Genomic DNA, 16,495 nt, shown 5'->3' on the forward strand with positions numbered 1-16,495 from the left:
GTGTCAGAATCATCTAATATTGTATAAGAAGATCTCATTACTTTTATCAACTGTTCAGGAGAAAGAGAAATGTTGAACACTGTGGTGTGAATGAGGGGAACCACTTTATTTAGTCTCTGTGGCGGATGGTTACCCCACACCCAACCCTCCCAGGAGCGATCCGGTTTTCACAGGTCATAGCAGACTGTTGAAAGGTCTGTGGACTGGAGGAATAATCTTTGTTTTGACTCCATGATGTTTTCATAATTTTGTCATATCCCCTAGGCAGTCTACCCGGTTTGATATTCTCCCCTCTAATAGGAGTTGATTTCGATTTTTCATAACCACACATGATTGCTTTCATAGCTCCCATCCTCCAGAGAAACTCCCCAGTGGCATCCCAGTGATATACTCCCACCCCTAAAAGTCCCCTTGTTGTGGAGAAATAGATACCCTCTACCCCTGAGGAAGGAATAGCCTACCCCTAGGAAAAGCTTAATCCTTTTAAACTATATTCTTTTATATTTTTTTTCTTTTATATTTATGTCCATCAGTTGGTTTTTGTTCAACCAGACACCCATAAGATCCATAGAAACCAGTATACACTTGATGCTACAGCACCTACCCATGCCTAAATACCTTATAACATTAATTTAAAATATAAATCTACAATTTAATATAGGTCAGGGCTTTCAGTCACCTGGATTGAACCTCCCTTTGAGAGATGCCCTAGTCAACTCTGCTAAAGGAGAACCTGGGGAGGGTCCCAATCCTGGAGACCTCAGTCTTCCACAGTGGGGTGTTAGGGTGGTTCAGTGGGGACTGCCTGCCCCTCTAGTCTGTTCTTACTTATTTTTTTGCACTAAGTAGAACCAGTTCACATGCTGATCTAAGTCTAACTCTGTAGGAAACTATGTAGGAAATATGTGACCCTCTCCTAAAGCTTCCCTGTCTTTACTAAAGACCTAATATCAGACTCACCAAAGCCACTAAAGCTCCACTGTAGCCCAAGGTCCCTGATAAATCCACATTTTCCCCAAGTTTTGGGAGGAAAGTCATTTAGTACAGTGAACTGGCTATCAAACAACATTTTTCTTTAGTTTGTTTTTTTTTAATCATCATTCATATTATTTTTTATTGCTCTTTACTGTCCAACTCCTTCAATGATCTCCAAGCCTCTGGATCCAAGAGCAGGCTCTTCAGCGCGTGGAGAACTTGCACTCTTTTTCTTTGGACACTGACAACTGCAAGAAACAGGAAGGTAGCATCCCCTCCTCATCCTCTCTCACACAGGCAAATTCTCGTGCAAGATCTGTTTTGGCCTTAGACACCTTTGTCATTACACAGAGCAGTGGCCACATAACCTCTGTGGCAGCCTGTTCACACTACCATTCCTTCTGTATTACTCTTGTGTACCAAGATAAACGTCCTGACCTTTCACCTGGTTTAGAGTATATCTACACACACTCTGCAGACTTGACTCATCAAGCAGGCAGGTCACTCCATGCTAAATAGAGAACAATAGTCTCATTAGGATCCCCCTTTCAAGGACTTCCTACCAAGACTTTCCTTCTGGAGAGAGTGTTCAGCCTCGTTTATATATCTTGGCACACATCATATGTACCATAAAATTATGACATACCAAGAAGGCACACAATTTCTGCACTACAAGATATTCAAAAATATTCTGAACTCAGGAAATCTGAACAATGTGACTGTCTAAACAAACACTAAAAAAAATGGCACCATCAACTGGCATATCGATGTGGATCGAGGTGATCTCACAAGGCCTCATCCCTAACTATAGAGCTTAATATTGTTAGTATAGCTGACTTTAGCCTCCCAAACCTCCCTTCAAATTGTTGTATGTGTTATAGATCAGGAGCAGCTTTGGTCTTTGTTCCTCTTCATTAGTCATGGACTCATGCTAATCTGCCTGTACAACCAACACTTTATCAAGCTACTAATTTCTACTTTAAAAACACTTTTGCGCACATACCGTGTGTCTCATGCTATGCTAGCTGTATTACTTCATAGAGATCAAATACATTAGATTTGGGGGGGGGGCAAGAGATCTGGGCTTAGAAACTATCTCTATGCAGGAAATATGTGACCTCTAGAAAGCTACTTCATGACTTGGTTTCCTGTGTGAGACAATATTGAAATTAGCCTTACAGGGCTTTATGACTATCACAGGCAACAAACCAATTAAATGCTTAGGACAGAAACTCATAAATGTTATCTAAACTGTATGATCACATCTACTTATACAGGTCCTTTCCAGTAATGTGAATGTATTACAGTAATGTGAATGTGAACTCAAGCTACTGGTTTCAGAATCAGCAGTAAATTATGAATTATTTTATGGTATAGTAAACAATAGAACTGTGTGATGGATAATATTATTTACTAAGTACATCCAGTGCATTTAAAATGGACCTTGGAAATATGGATGGTGAACAAACAGATAATGCGCACCTGGTTCTATTTTTGCAACTTATCCTTATTTGGATACAGTTATTCTCATTCTTGGTAGCTCTTCAGATATCTTTGCCCATAGCTTTGGTTTTAAAAAGAAAGTTGTCATTACATGAGCTTGTCATGTAAATCTGGGTTTGAAAAGGACATAAACTCATTCAAGTGAGAAGTATAAGATAAAGATGATATAAGGAATATGAATTAGTTCAAACAGTGTCTATGAAGTAAAGACAGTAATTCGGTGTTCTTGGTTTGGTTACTATACTTGCTATACAGTTCATTCAGCGAACACTGAAAACATGCCATGCTCTGAGCACCAGGAGACCAGGGGAAGAAAGGCAGCCTGGCTGTCAGGCTGACATGGCACTGCTGCCTACATCTTTATGTCCTACTACTGAGAACATTTTCTCTTACCATTAACTCCATACAAGGCCACTCAAGGCAAGGGAGGATTATGGCAAATGCAAGATCATCATAGGTATGACTGTACATAGACAAACCTAACCACTGTTCAAACCACAACTTATCAAACACCCCATACACCTGACATACAGGTGGCCAATGGTTCTTAATTACTACAGCCATAGCCTGTCTCAATCTATAGGACTTGGTAAGAGACTTTTGCTAGTCTCATAGCATCCAACCATAAGCAAAGCTCCACTTCCTTAAACCCTCCTCAGGCTGCCAAACATGAGCTCAAATGCTCCACATCTTTTCTTACAAGTTCTCACATGGTTTTCCATGGAGTCTTTCTTGATGCTACTTTTAATTGGGTTCCTGGTGTTCTCTGCCTGCAGGAGATTGGTGTAGATGGGGAGTATCACAGGGTACAACATAGACTACTGCCTACTAGATTGTCTGGCATTGGCCGCAGTGACACTAATTATAAAACCTAAAATAACGGCATCCGCAAGATAGAAGTCATGTAAGATGAGTCTAGAGGTAAAACATTTATATACATACAGCTGGAGTGTCTTTTTCAAGTCAGAAATTCTGGCTCGTTGCTTATTTTCCACAAAACTAACCTGAGAATATCAGTTTGAGGGTCAAGGCATAGTCTAACATGACTCCTGGAGATTCAGCCAAGTATTCATATGCTAGGCAGATGAGAAGACTGGAGAGAGAAGATGACAGTAATGTGTCCCACACCATCAATGGTGTCCTTCAACAGGCCTTTCAAGAAATTACACCATCAATTTGTTTGTCAAGGCCCGGACATTTCACTAACAGGATTTTGGCCACCATCAAGTTCAAGGAAGTCTGGATAATGTAATGTTAGCTGAGCACCTTGCCAGTGGGCATGATCCTGGGACTTGGTTACTAAGGAAAGAGAGAAAACAGATGCTTAAGAGGTGAGCACCCAATTACTGGCTCAGTAACTAGTCCAGTCATGAAAAACAAACAAGCAAACAAACACAAACCTCACTTATCCTTTTATGTGTAAACACTTTAGTTTATGACAAAACCATATCCACTACCAAAAGACTATACTCATAGCAGAAATGACCTGATTTTGTAGAAATAATGGCATGATGACATCACAATTGGATACATCTGTACTGCTGAATAGGAATCATGGAAAAGGATACTTCTGTAAGGAGGGTGGTGCTTGAAGCACAGATGCTGGGGGAATGCCAGCAATAAAGCTGTTTGAGATGGAATGCTGATGGCAGGAGTCACTCCTCTTACCATCAGCATTCGGAATACCCTAGAATTCTTACAGATTTATTGTCTTAGTTAGGGTTTTACTGCTGGCAACAGACACCACGACCAAGGCAACTCTTATAAGGACAACATTTAATTGGCTCTGGCTTACAGGTTCAGAGGTTCAGTCCGGTATCATCAAGGTGAGAACATGGCAACACCCAGGCAGGCACTGTGCAGGAGGATCTGAGATTTCTACATCTTCATCTGAAGGCTGCTAGCAGAATACTGGCTTCTAGGCAGCTAGGCTGAGGGTCTTAAAGCTCACATCCACAATGACACACCTACTCTAATAAGGCCACACCTTCTATTAGTGCCACTCCCTGGGTCAAGCATAGACAAACATTTCACTTCCTGACCCCATAGATTTGTTCAAACATATGAGTCTATTGGGGTCATACCTATCCATAGCGTAATAAAAATATATTTAATTCAATTTCAAAAGTCCCCATAGTCTATAGCAGTCTCAACAATGTTAAAAGTTCAGACTCTTCTGACATCCAATCACTTAACTGTAATTCCCAAAGTAAGACAGGAAACCAGTTGGGGAAATTCCAAACTCTACATCTACATGGCTGATGTTAAAGCAGTTTTCAGCTTTGACATCATCTTTTTCATCTTTGTTGATTGAAACAAAGTTCTTTCCCCTGGGCTAGTTCCACTCCCTGTTAGCAGCTTTTCTCAGCAGATATCTCACACCTCTGGCAAACTGAACATCTTGGGGCCTCCAAGTCACCTTCAACTTTACAGCCAATGTTACAGTGTCTAGGATACACACATGATCTTCTGGGCTTCTCTAACAGGCTGACGTCACTTCTCCAGCTCTGCCTTCTGTAGCACTCTAACCTCAGGTTGATTCACTCCATTGCTGCACTGTTCTTGGTGATCATCCCATGGTACTGGCATCTCCAGTACACTGGGGTCTTCTGCTGCAACTAGGCTTACCAATAGCCTCTCACAGGTTCTCTTTATGGTGTCAAGACTCAACTCCTTTGCATGACCCCTTAAGCCCTGGGCTGTCAACTACACCAATGATCTTCCATGGCCTCTCATAGTGCCAAGCCTCAGCTGTTCTTCATGACCCCTTCATGCCTTCAAAACCAGTACAACCTGGGTGACTCTTACACATTACCCAGTACAGCTGCAGCATGACATACAACCTTGGCTATCTTTGGAACACAGGTTCTTTTGTGCTCTCAGAAAACACTTCCTAGAAGATTTCACCTCAGTGATGATGGTCTCTTCTTAATCACCACTAATTTCTTAGCTCCAGCTAACCAGCATGAATTGTCCCAGTAGTCCCTTCTATTCTTGACTCTAAAGCTAGGGTCAAATGGTGAAAATTGTTGAGTTCTGCTGCTTACTGGAGCTGTAATATCCCCTTGTTCAACTTTATCAATGCTGGGATTAAGGTGTGTACCACACCAAATTTAAGCTTTTCTTCATCTAGAGCTTGCTCTGTCCCAGGATGGCCTTGAACTCAGAAATATGTTTGGCTTTATCTCCAGGGATTAAAGGTGTGAACCACCATGTCTGTATCTAAATTTAGCTGGTAGGATCTTGCCCGAAAGTCCTATTCCCTTAATCTGCTATCTCCTAGAACATAGGACTCAGCTCCATTCTACTTCTTGGTGACCCTTTAATATTTAAACCATATATTTTATATTTTTCCTTTCTAAGCTTGCTATACTTGTTCAAAACGCTTTTCATGAGACTTAACCAGAGAACAAAGTTTATGCTGGGTATTTCTGAGACTTCCTTTGTCAATGCAATTAATATAAATCTCTTTACCTTAGCTTTAGGTAGACTCTTCAGACAAGGGCAAAAAGCAGCCACATTCTTCACCAAAATCCCACAAAAACAGTCACTATGAAACATATGGAAATTCTTCTCCTTGGAAATTCCTTGGGTCAGGTCTACACAGTTAAAAATTACTTTCAGCAACAAAGTCTTCCATGTTCCTACTAGGATGGCCTACTAAGCCTCATTTAAAGCATTCCACCGTTTTCCAAATCTAAAGTCCCCAAATCCACATTTTTCCAAGCAAAAGCATGGTCAAGCCTATCACAGCAATACCCCAGTCTCTGGTACCAACCTCTGTCTTAGGGTGAACAGACACCATGACAGACACCATTATCAAGGCAATTCTTATAAGGACAACATTTAATTGGCACTGGTTTGCAGGTTCAGAGTTTCAGTTCATTATCAAGGTGGCAACATGGCAGCATCCAGGCAGGCATCATGCGGGAGGACCTGAGAGTTCTACATCTTCATCTGAAAGCTGCTAGCAGAATATTGATGTCCAGGCAGCTAGGATGAGGCTCTTAAAGCCTACACCCACAGTGCCAAGCCTACTCCAACAAGGCCACACCTTTTCCAACAGGGCCACATCTTTTAATAGTGCCATTCCCCGGGCCGAGCATATACAAACCATAACACTTATATTTCACAACAAGCAGATATTCTGCAGCTACAAAAAAAATCTGTATTTTTACTTGTCTTATTCTAGAAATACCCATTGGGAATGATTTCATTAAAATCCATAGTGCTTTCTTTAGACTCAACATTAATAATAACAAAATGCATTGGGTACTTGGAGTAACAATAAAACATTGGATAGTAGTCCAAGTATTTTATACACACTATCCCATTTGAACCTCACAAGATCCCTTTGATTTGGCCCCTTAGCATAATCTTCTGGAAGTGAAGAATCCATAGGTACAAAGCATTCAAGTAATTTAGCCTGGGATAAAGAGAACACAGTCGTACTAAAATCTGGATGCTGCAGGCTTGACCATACACTGCACTCAGAGAGTGACCACAGATGTGTGGACCACTATCTGGGTGTAAGAAGAGTAGGTAACACAAGAGGTCATTTTCTCTCCAAACTTGGATTCTTAACTGAAATCACCTTAGGTCAGCCCACGTGGTAGGTCATCTTTTTGTTTGTTTGTTTGGAGTTTTAATCACAAAAAAAATACAAGTAAACCTTGATCATTATTCAAATATTAGAACATATTATGGAGTGATTTCTTAAGTGAAACATCTTGGGGCCTCCAAGTCAATTTCAACTTTACAGCTTCTTGTTCCAATGTCTGGGATACACAAATGATCTTCTGGGCTTCTCCAAAGGACTGATGTCACTTCCCCAGCTCTGCCCTCTGTAGCACTCTAAGCTCAGGTTGATTCACTCCATTGCTGCTCCTGTTCTTGGTGATATGGTTTATATTATATTCTTATGCATCAGTTCTGAATCTCCCTATGTGTATGTATCATATATATGCATGCTATACATATAAGTATTTATAAACATTGTCTCATATTACATATGTATGCTGCTTTAAAGTTTTATAGAACACCTGTGATGAATATTATAAAATTCTTTAATGTAAGCTTTTATAAATCTATACTATTCTCCCTTCTTTCCTTATTTAACTATTTAAAATACTATATTTTTAAAATGTATAACTTATTTACATACTGCTATTTTCTCTTTCATCCTGAGGGTCTGTCTATAAACATAGAAATAATGATATAGTTTTAATTTCACCCTGGGAAAATATCATCCAAACTAATAATATTCTATAAATTACAATACTGCCTGGAAAATAAAGATAAATCCCACCTTTCAACTTAGTATTTCATAGTCACATCTTCAAAGATGTCCCAAATTGGGCAGATTTAGAAACATAGAGTATAAGTTACAAGTTACTCCATTCTCTGTGCTGGAAACTGCCTCAAATCTTACAGTACAGGGTTTTGCAAAATATATCTTTGAATCTCCCATTTTTTGTGTTTCAATAAGTATGAACTTTTTGTTGTTGTTGTTGTTTTGTTTTTTGTTTTTCAAGACAGGGTTTCTCTGTATAATCCTGCCTGCCCTGGAACTCACTCTGTAGACCAGGCTGGCCTCGAACTCAGAAATCCACCTGCCTCTGCCTCCAGAGTGCTGGGAAAAAGGTGTGTGCCACCACGTCCGGCTGAATATTATTTTAATTATCTAGTTTATTTGAAATATTTGATCAAATTTATAATCCATTAAAATTGTTTAAAAGTTTTGTCCATTATTTAAGTAGAACTTCCATCATGGCTATGAAGATGAGCTCAGTTCAAGAACGGAAAGTCAACTTTGTCTGAAAAATCTCCAAGGGTGGTGGTACTTAAGTATCCTGAAATTACTAGCGATTTGATATGAAGAAGAATGCTGTAGGATATTTCACATCTTCAGAAGTGACCGAGACTGAGCTGGTGAGATGGTTGGTGAAGCTGTATAGTACCACTTCTGATGGTCTGCGTTTAATCGTCTAGACCCATGTGCTAGAAGGAGAGTAGATTTCCTAAATGTGGTCTCCAATCTCCAAGTTGTGACACATGAACCTACATGTGTACATACATACACACATGCACGTGTATACTTACACATGGAAACACACACACAAATAAATGTAATTTGTTTAAGTGAACAAAATTTGGGATTTGAGGTAGAAAACAAATCTAAGATTGAACTTACAGCAACTACAACTGCCAAAGTCATTGCTGACTGCATGATTTCATGTTCAAGATAAAACTACTTATCTTAAGAAGAATAATGATTAGTACATGGGTACTTGCTGACTTCATAAACTGCCTCTGGATTCTACTTTTTCTTTCAGTTTTTGTCAGCTAACAGATGTCCATTCTTATCATCATTCTCTTGTGATTTCTTGCATATATTTAGGAAGTTTTCAGATGTAGGATTCACAGAGGTCATTTCTTCTTTTTCTCCTTCTTCTTTTCTCCTCCTCCTCCTCCTTCTTCTAATTGGATATTTTCTTTTATTACATTTCAAATGTCATCCCCTTTCCCGGTTTCTCCCATTCCTGGAAACCCCCTATCCCATCCTCCCTCCCCTTGCTTCTATAAGGGTGTTCCTCCACTCACCCACTTCCCACCTCCCTGCCCTCGATTCCCCTACACTGGGGCATCTATCAAGCCTTCATAGAACCAAGGACCTCTCCTCCCATTGATGCTTGACAAGGCAATCCTCTGCTACACATGCAGCTGGAGCCATGTGTACTCCTTGGTTGATGGCTTAGTCCCAGGGAGCTCTGGAGGGCCTGGTTGGTTGATATTGTTGTTCTTTCTTTGGAGTTGCAAACCCCTTCAACTCCTTCAGTCCTTTCTCTAACTCCTCTATTTGGGACACCACGCTCAATCCAATGGTTGACTCTGGGCATCCACACAGAGGATATTTCTATGGTGGCGTAAGCTGTTCCTGCTTGAGGCCATTGGGTTCATGGGACAATACAGTAAAATCTGGATACAGAAAGTTTAGGTGTGTGAAATGCACAAATGTTAAAGATATCATGTATATCCACACTGCAGAAATGTAGCAAATACAGGTTATAAAGGAAACCACCATAGACCGCTTATTGGTCTTTTTTTCTTGTCACTTTTTAAGAGAAAAGCCATTTAAGCCATCTATTAAGAAAAAAAGGGAGTCTTTCAGCAACCATGAAATATTGGTCATGACACAATACTAGATTTGTGGTAAGTGGAGGGATAAAATGGAAAGAAGGAAAGAAGGAAAGAAGGAAAGAAGGAAAGAAGGAAAGAAAGAAAGAAAGAAAGAAAGAAAGAAAGAAAGAAAGAAAGAAAGAAAGAAAGAAAGAAAGAAAGAAGAAAGAACACAGGCAAATAAGCAAGAAAGAAGAATACAAGAAACATCAAAACAAATTTCAGAAAAATCAAGTACATAAGAAGTATTTTTAGACAGTAAAAGTAAAAAGATGTGCCAGGGGCTAGCCCCAGCACCCAGTTCCCCAAGGAAGGCAGCTGAGAGGATGGGGTTAAAAGCTGTTTACTTTTGCCAAATTAACTCTTTCTTGATATTCAGGGACAAAAGCTGTTAGCTCCTGGCACTTTACTCCTGATGATAGCAACAGGGGGAAAAAAACTTAGTTGCTTGGATCTTTTCTCTTTAACTCAGGCCTTTCACCAGCCAGGCAAGAGGCTTGAAGTTCCTTAACTCTTTGTGAGTCAGAGAGAAGAGAGGGGAGTCACACATAGATTCACTCATACTGGATGAGGCTGAAGAGGACTGTGCTGCCATTTTATTGCTGTTCTTAGCTTTATACTTTCTCATGATAATTAATCACATGGTTTTTCTAGGCATTTTTACATTCCCATAAGTTCATAGTAAGTTTAAGGCATTAGTTCATGCCATAGATCCATAAGACTTAAGGAGTTACAGCACATTTGTCTACATGTCTTTCCATTAAGACTAGTACATGAGTAAACATTCCTTATCTGCAACTAGCTTCATAAGCTCATTATAAATTTAAAGCAGTAATTTTATGTCATAAATTAGCATGGTTTTGTCAAGAGACAAATCATCTTTGTGGCTTATCATTTTGAAGTCTTGTATATTTATTTTCTGTTCTTGCATCTAAAATAAATTGCCTACTCCCAGTTTATGAACTTAAGTAACCAGATAGTGGTCTCATTCCTAACGGAGATGAATTTTTTTCCCTTGATAATAAATTTGTTCCAAACCTGCTTTCTTTTCCTAGTGCTATTAGCCTGTAACACCTGGAGGTTTACAGAGCTCTATTTGCAGCTTTTATTCTTTAGGGGACTTGAGAATACTTGTATGAATTTACTTGTATGATGTACAGTAAAATCACTATCAAGAATTATGAAGTTATCAATTTGTGTACCAAGCATTACTACATGAGAGTATGTCTTCATATTTCTGCAGGACATCTGCCCAGCAGGGTATGCTGATGCTCAGGAATCATTAAACTATGTAAAAGTGGCAGGGAAGACATATCAGCAGCAAGAAGCAATTCTGGGATAGATCCTCTGAGGACCCCACATCTCATAGTGCACATAAAAGCTTACTTGCTTGCCATGGTAGACTTTCCTAGATGGCTCCTGACAAGGGATATGATCATTTAATGATTATAATTGGTAGATTTTCATTGTGGGGGCAGGGTCTCATTATGTAGCTCTGGCAAACCTGGAACTCACTATGTAGACTGGATTGGTAGATTGGTCCGGAACTACAGAAATTTGCCAGCCCCTGCCTACGGAGTGCTGAGATTAAAAACACCTATCCAGCTTGACTTGTTCATTCTTGAAAAAACATGTGCAAAGTGGATTTTCCCCCTCATATGTTCAAAAACAACTTAGTGTAATGAAAGGAACAGCATTAATCATTTTTAGCATGTTTGTGACATAAATGTGTACCTTTCTCTTACCTAGGTCACTTGCCGCCACAGTCAATGCTGGCTTCCTGTTGAAATTTCTTCACCCTTCCCCTCTCCTTTTAGACAGAACTTGCATATGTGTGAGTGTGCAGCCTGTGCATTTAGAAAATTTGACACACCATCCTTATGCATTCCGTTAGTGGACTGTTTCTTCATGACACATACATATCATCTGTATCTTCCTTTCCATTTTCCCCTCTCTGTTACTGAACATTGAACCCATACACTGTAGGTAACTGATAGCCCCTAGCTGCAGCCCCAACTTTTGTGCAATGTCTATTCAAGAGAAACATTGCACAGACTTGGGCAACACTTGGACAGAGGGGGGAATTGAACATACATTTTGAAGAGTTATCCATGAGTCCAACAGCTGTACCTTCTACTACAACTAAAGAGAGCTTTTGTCCAGTGACATTTAGAAACAGTGAATAGAAAAGACTATTGAAACTAACGTGTAAGTCCAGTGTCCTTAAACCCTCAGCTGTTTTGAAGCTCAATTCAAGACCTACACTGTTCGGTGTCTTCCATGCTTCTTGCTGTGTCTCTGCCTCTGGGCATCCACACTTACCTTGAAGTAGGATGATACCCCTATGCTAATTCTTCTACATCATGTAGAGCATTTTTTCATTACATTTAATAAAAATTAAATTTACAGTATTCGTGCAGATTTATATAAATTCATGTAAATTTATTTTTACATTCTGTTTCTCTGTGGCTTACCTATTGCCCCTTAACAAATGTCCATAAACACAAGGACAGTATGAATTACTCAGAATTCTAACCTCTCTGCCCAGAACACTGCTCCATCCTCAAAACATATTTGAGTGAATGAGCAGCATACTCTATTCAATTTTATGTAAATGTGGGTATGGTATAAACTGAGAAGTGATCTCCCCAAGACATGGTTCAGAGGAAGGTTCTTATGGTGGCTATGAAGGGAGAGTACAGCCAGAAGCAGCTGGAAAAGTACAGAACAAATACAGAACGTCATAAACTGACCTTCCCAGTAGATGGAACCAAGGAGGCCATGAGGAGGATGGTGGGGGTAGAAAGAGAGATGAAGACAAAGAGAGATTGCAGGCAAAGGAGACCAAGACAGGGCAAGAAAGGACTAAGAGAGAAAGACAAAAGAGAGACAGCAACACTGAAATTGCAGGGTTACAGGAAGTGTGAGAAGCAGGGCGTAGGGGCACTTCTGAGGGGAGAAGTTTAGGACAAGGGGCACAGAGACCAGAACTGAAAGGATCCTGAATACCAGCATGGACTTTGAAAAGTGCATCAGGCACTTGTGATGTTCTAGGGGAGCCTGCAGGCCAGCATGCACTTTGGTATGCTAATAGCCACCACAGATAAACCTTTGTCCCTTGGTGATAAGGGAACTTTTTCGGTAGAAGAGAACTGGCTTTATTGATTCCTGAGAAACGCTGGCTTTTGTCCAATCCTCAGAATTTGGACCCCGTAGATATTTGTGTATTCTACTTTGTTGTGGTTGTTGTTTCTGTTTTATCAAATTACATGTTTCACTGAAAAACTCCCACTTTCTAGTCTTTGATTTTTCAAAAGCACGATGAAGACAGTTTAACTTTACTTACATGTTAAGATGAGCTACAAAGTTCAGGCAAGTAGTTCTTTACTTCAAGGAAACAGAAATGGCATAGTCTTTGGCCTGAATAAACTTCAAGGCCAAAAGAGAAAAATTGAAGAAGATCTAGGTGGAGCTAAGGAGTTTATCATATGAAATGTTTTATGTTGGAGAATTGTGGTCATCTCTTGTGGTGACCCATAAGAATAATACTGAGCCCTCTCTGTACAAACCGGGCATCACTCTATGGGCAAGCACACCAGATAGGGCATCATTCAGCAGAATCAAAGTGGACTTCTTTCAGTCCATCTGCACTGGGATTCAGACAGTGAACACTAATGGGACTGGTTGGTTAGGAGCAACTGCCCCTGCTCCCTGCGCCCCCCTCCCAACTGACTGTTCTTAAACATCACATAACTTAAAGGAAACGGCAGGACCTAGAGAACTACTTCACTCGAATTTGTTGACGTCAGTCCTGAGTTTCTCAGCCTACTTTGCAGAATGTCAAGTCCGACATTTACATAGGGTTGGTTTCCCACTCATGCTATGTTCCAGAATGTATGACACATCAGTGGCCGCTGTGTGTGATGCTGGTGTGACACCACGGATGCGCTCTGGTGCATCATAAACTGCCCCAAATATGGGAAGTAGTGCAAAGGTCACTCACTGACAATTCTGAAGGTGCTTACTTTGCACGCCCTGTGTGAAGCTCTGATCTTCAGTGTGCTTTTGCTGTAACCATCATAACATCAAGGATAGCCTGCACTAAACGCTCATGTTTATCCTGCCCGATTGTATATTTGCTGCCATGTATCTGCTTAACAAAAACTTGATGTTTTATTCCTGTTGTTAGCATTTTGTCTAAACTCCACTTCAAGTTACCTGACAACAGCCAGGTATGTTCCACATATTGCCACAGTTGCCTGGCAATACCCAGGTGGGCCTGGCCCACTATAAAAGGAGCTGCTTGCTCCCTCCTCCTGGATCTCTTGATCTCTTGTTCCTTTCTTGCTCTCTTGGTCTCTTGCTCCCTTGTTCTTCCCTTCCCCCCTCCCATTCCCCCATCTCTCTCCAGGTGCTCATGGCTGGCTTCTCTTTCTCTTCTCTTCTCTTCTCTTCTCTTCTCTTCTCTTCTCTTCTCTTCTCTTCTCTTCTCTTCTCTTCTCTTCTCTTCTCTTCTCTTCTCTTCCCTTCCCTTCCCTTCCCTTCCCTTCCCTTCCCTTCCCTTCCCTTCCCTCCCCTCCCCTCCCCTCCCCTCCCCTCCCCTCCCCTCCCCTCCCCTCCCCTCCCCTCCCCTCCCCTCCCCTCCCCTCCCCTCCCCTCCTTACTCTGCTTCTGCTACCCTCTTAACTCCCCTCCCCTCCCCTCCCCTCCCCTCCTTACTCTGCTTCTGCTACCCTCTTAACTCCCCTCCCATGCCCTGAATAAACTCTATTCTATACTATACCATCATGTGGCTGGTCCCTCAGGGAGAAGGGATGCCTTGGCATGTGCCCACTGAACATCCCCTTCCCCCATACCTTACCACACACTGCCATAGAACATAACCCCCATTCTCTTTATCTTTTTATAAACACATCACCTGTTTTCAGAGGAGAAGATTGGGTCTTAAAATCCTATGTAATTTAACATGTAGTAGAATTTATGTATGTAAACTTCGACTTACTCCAGGAACTAAACTATCCTGTCCTGTGACTAGGTTATGTGGCACACATGTAAACTATCCTGTCCTGTGACTAGGTTATGTGGCACACATGTAAACTATCCTGTCCTGTGACTAGGTTATGTGGCACACATGTAAACTATCCTGTCCTGTGACTAGGTTATGTGGCACACATGTAAACTATCGTGTCCTGTGACTAGGTTATGTGGCACACATGTAAACTATCATGTCCTGTGACTAGGTTATGTGGCACACATGTAAATGCTCCCTTCCCAGATTTTAAGTTAGAAGTGACAAAGGAATTCTCATGGAAACAGCCAACTTTCACTTCAAACAGAAAGCAAGTTGGTTCTGATGACAAATATCCAAACCCTGTATAGATCCTAGTAAGGGGCTGGAACACTGACTGCTCTTGCAGAGGACCCATACACAACCCCCACCACCCACATGGCAGCTTACAACGGTCTGTATTCCCAGTTCCAGGGGATTCAATACTCTCTTTTGGCCTCTGTAGGCACTAGGCACAAGTCCCAGGCACAGATGTGGTACACAAATAGAGATGCAGACAAAACACCTATTCACAGGAAATAAAGTAATGATAAATGTAAGAAAAGGGATAATTAAGAAAATAGGATGTAAAGATCTAGCTGCATTCTAAGCAAAGTCAAGTTATTGTGCCTTGTAAATAAAAACGACATTTAGTGGCTCATTGAAAATTAAAAATTCCGTTTAAAGGAGTGTAAGAAAACAAGAATAGAATAGAATGGAACAGAGCTAGGCCAGCAACAACAACAAAAATGAAACCTGTGAGACTTGAAATGTATGTAGCCCTGTAAGCAGACTGCCTGAGCTCTGTGGGCAAGACTACATCATCCTCAATTGCAGACACCTCATCTAGAAGAAGAAAAAGAGGAGGAGGAGGCGCTGGCAGCAGAAGCAGCAGCAGAAAGGGCAGAATGGACAGGGTCTCTTTCCACTCCAGAACGGATGGGGAGCATCTTTCATCCCCATTAGTGGCCACCCTAAATCGTACCTTCTTTCTATCCAAACTTCCTTCTCAGAAGGCCTCCCAGGGCCTTTTCCCCTTCCCGCACAGGGCTGTCTGTGATACCTACAGGCCAAATTAAACTACAGCCTCCTTTCTCAGCGTACTGTGAACCAATCCCTTTTATCTGATTTAGTAGATTTACTTAATCATATGTGGCCCACACGACTGGGCTCTCAACAAACAAGGTGCTGCTCACTGAATCTCCCTCTTGGTGATTTCCCACACAAAAGTAAAGCGCAGTTTACACAAAGTAGTCCTTCACCAAACACTGAATAGAAGTGAAGGCACAGTTCAGAACTTTTCTGTATCTCCTCTCCAAAAGCCTATGTTTTTGTTCTAAGAGTTTAAAACCAATAGTCCTGAAAAGGCTGATTGGAGGAGCTCAGTCAGGGAGGCTCATGGAAATCAGGGCAGGAAAACGGCTTAGAGAAAGTGTGACTTGTTTTCTTTAAGCCAAGAGAAATCTATTTCTGAGCTACTAGAGCAGGAGAGTTCCTGGAAGTAACTGCCCTTACTTCCTTTGCAGCTAAATATGCTCCTAACCCCCCACTCCTGATTGGTTAGGGTTTGTTTTCCCTCCCCTCCCCTCCCCTCCCCTCCCCTCCCCTCCCCTCCCCTCCCCTCCCCTCCCCTCCCCTCCCCTCCCCTCCCCTCCCCTCCCCTCCCCTCCCTCCCTCCCTCCCTCCCTCTCTCTCTCTCTCTCTCTCTCTCTCTCTCTCTCTCTCTCTCTCTCTCTCTCTCTCTCTCTCCAGTCTTTCTGCTAGCCCAAATAGCTCCTCACATTTGCTCTG

The sequence above is a fragment of the Mus caroli genome, unplaced genomic scaffold, assembly GCF_978045245.1.
Source record: "Mus caroli unplaced genomic scaffold, Mus_caroli_1 scaffold_4, whole genome shotgun sequence".
In the NCBI taxonomy this organism is placed as follows: domain Eukaryota; kingdom Metazoa; phylum Chordata; class Mammalia; order Rodentia; family Muridae; genus Mus; species Mus caroli.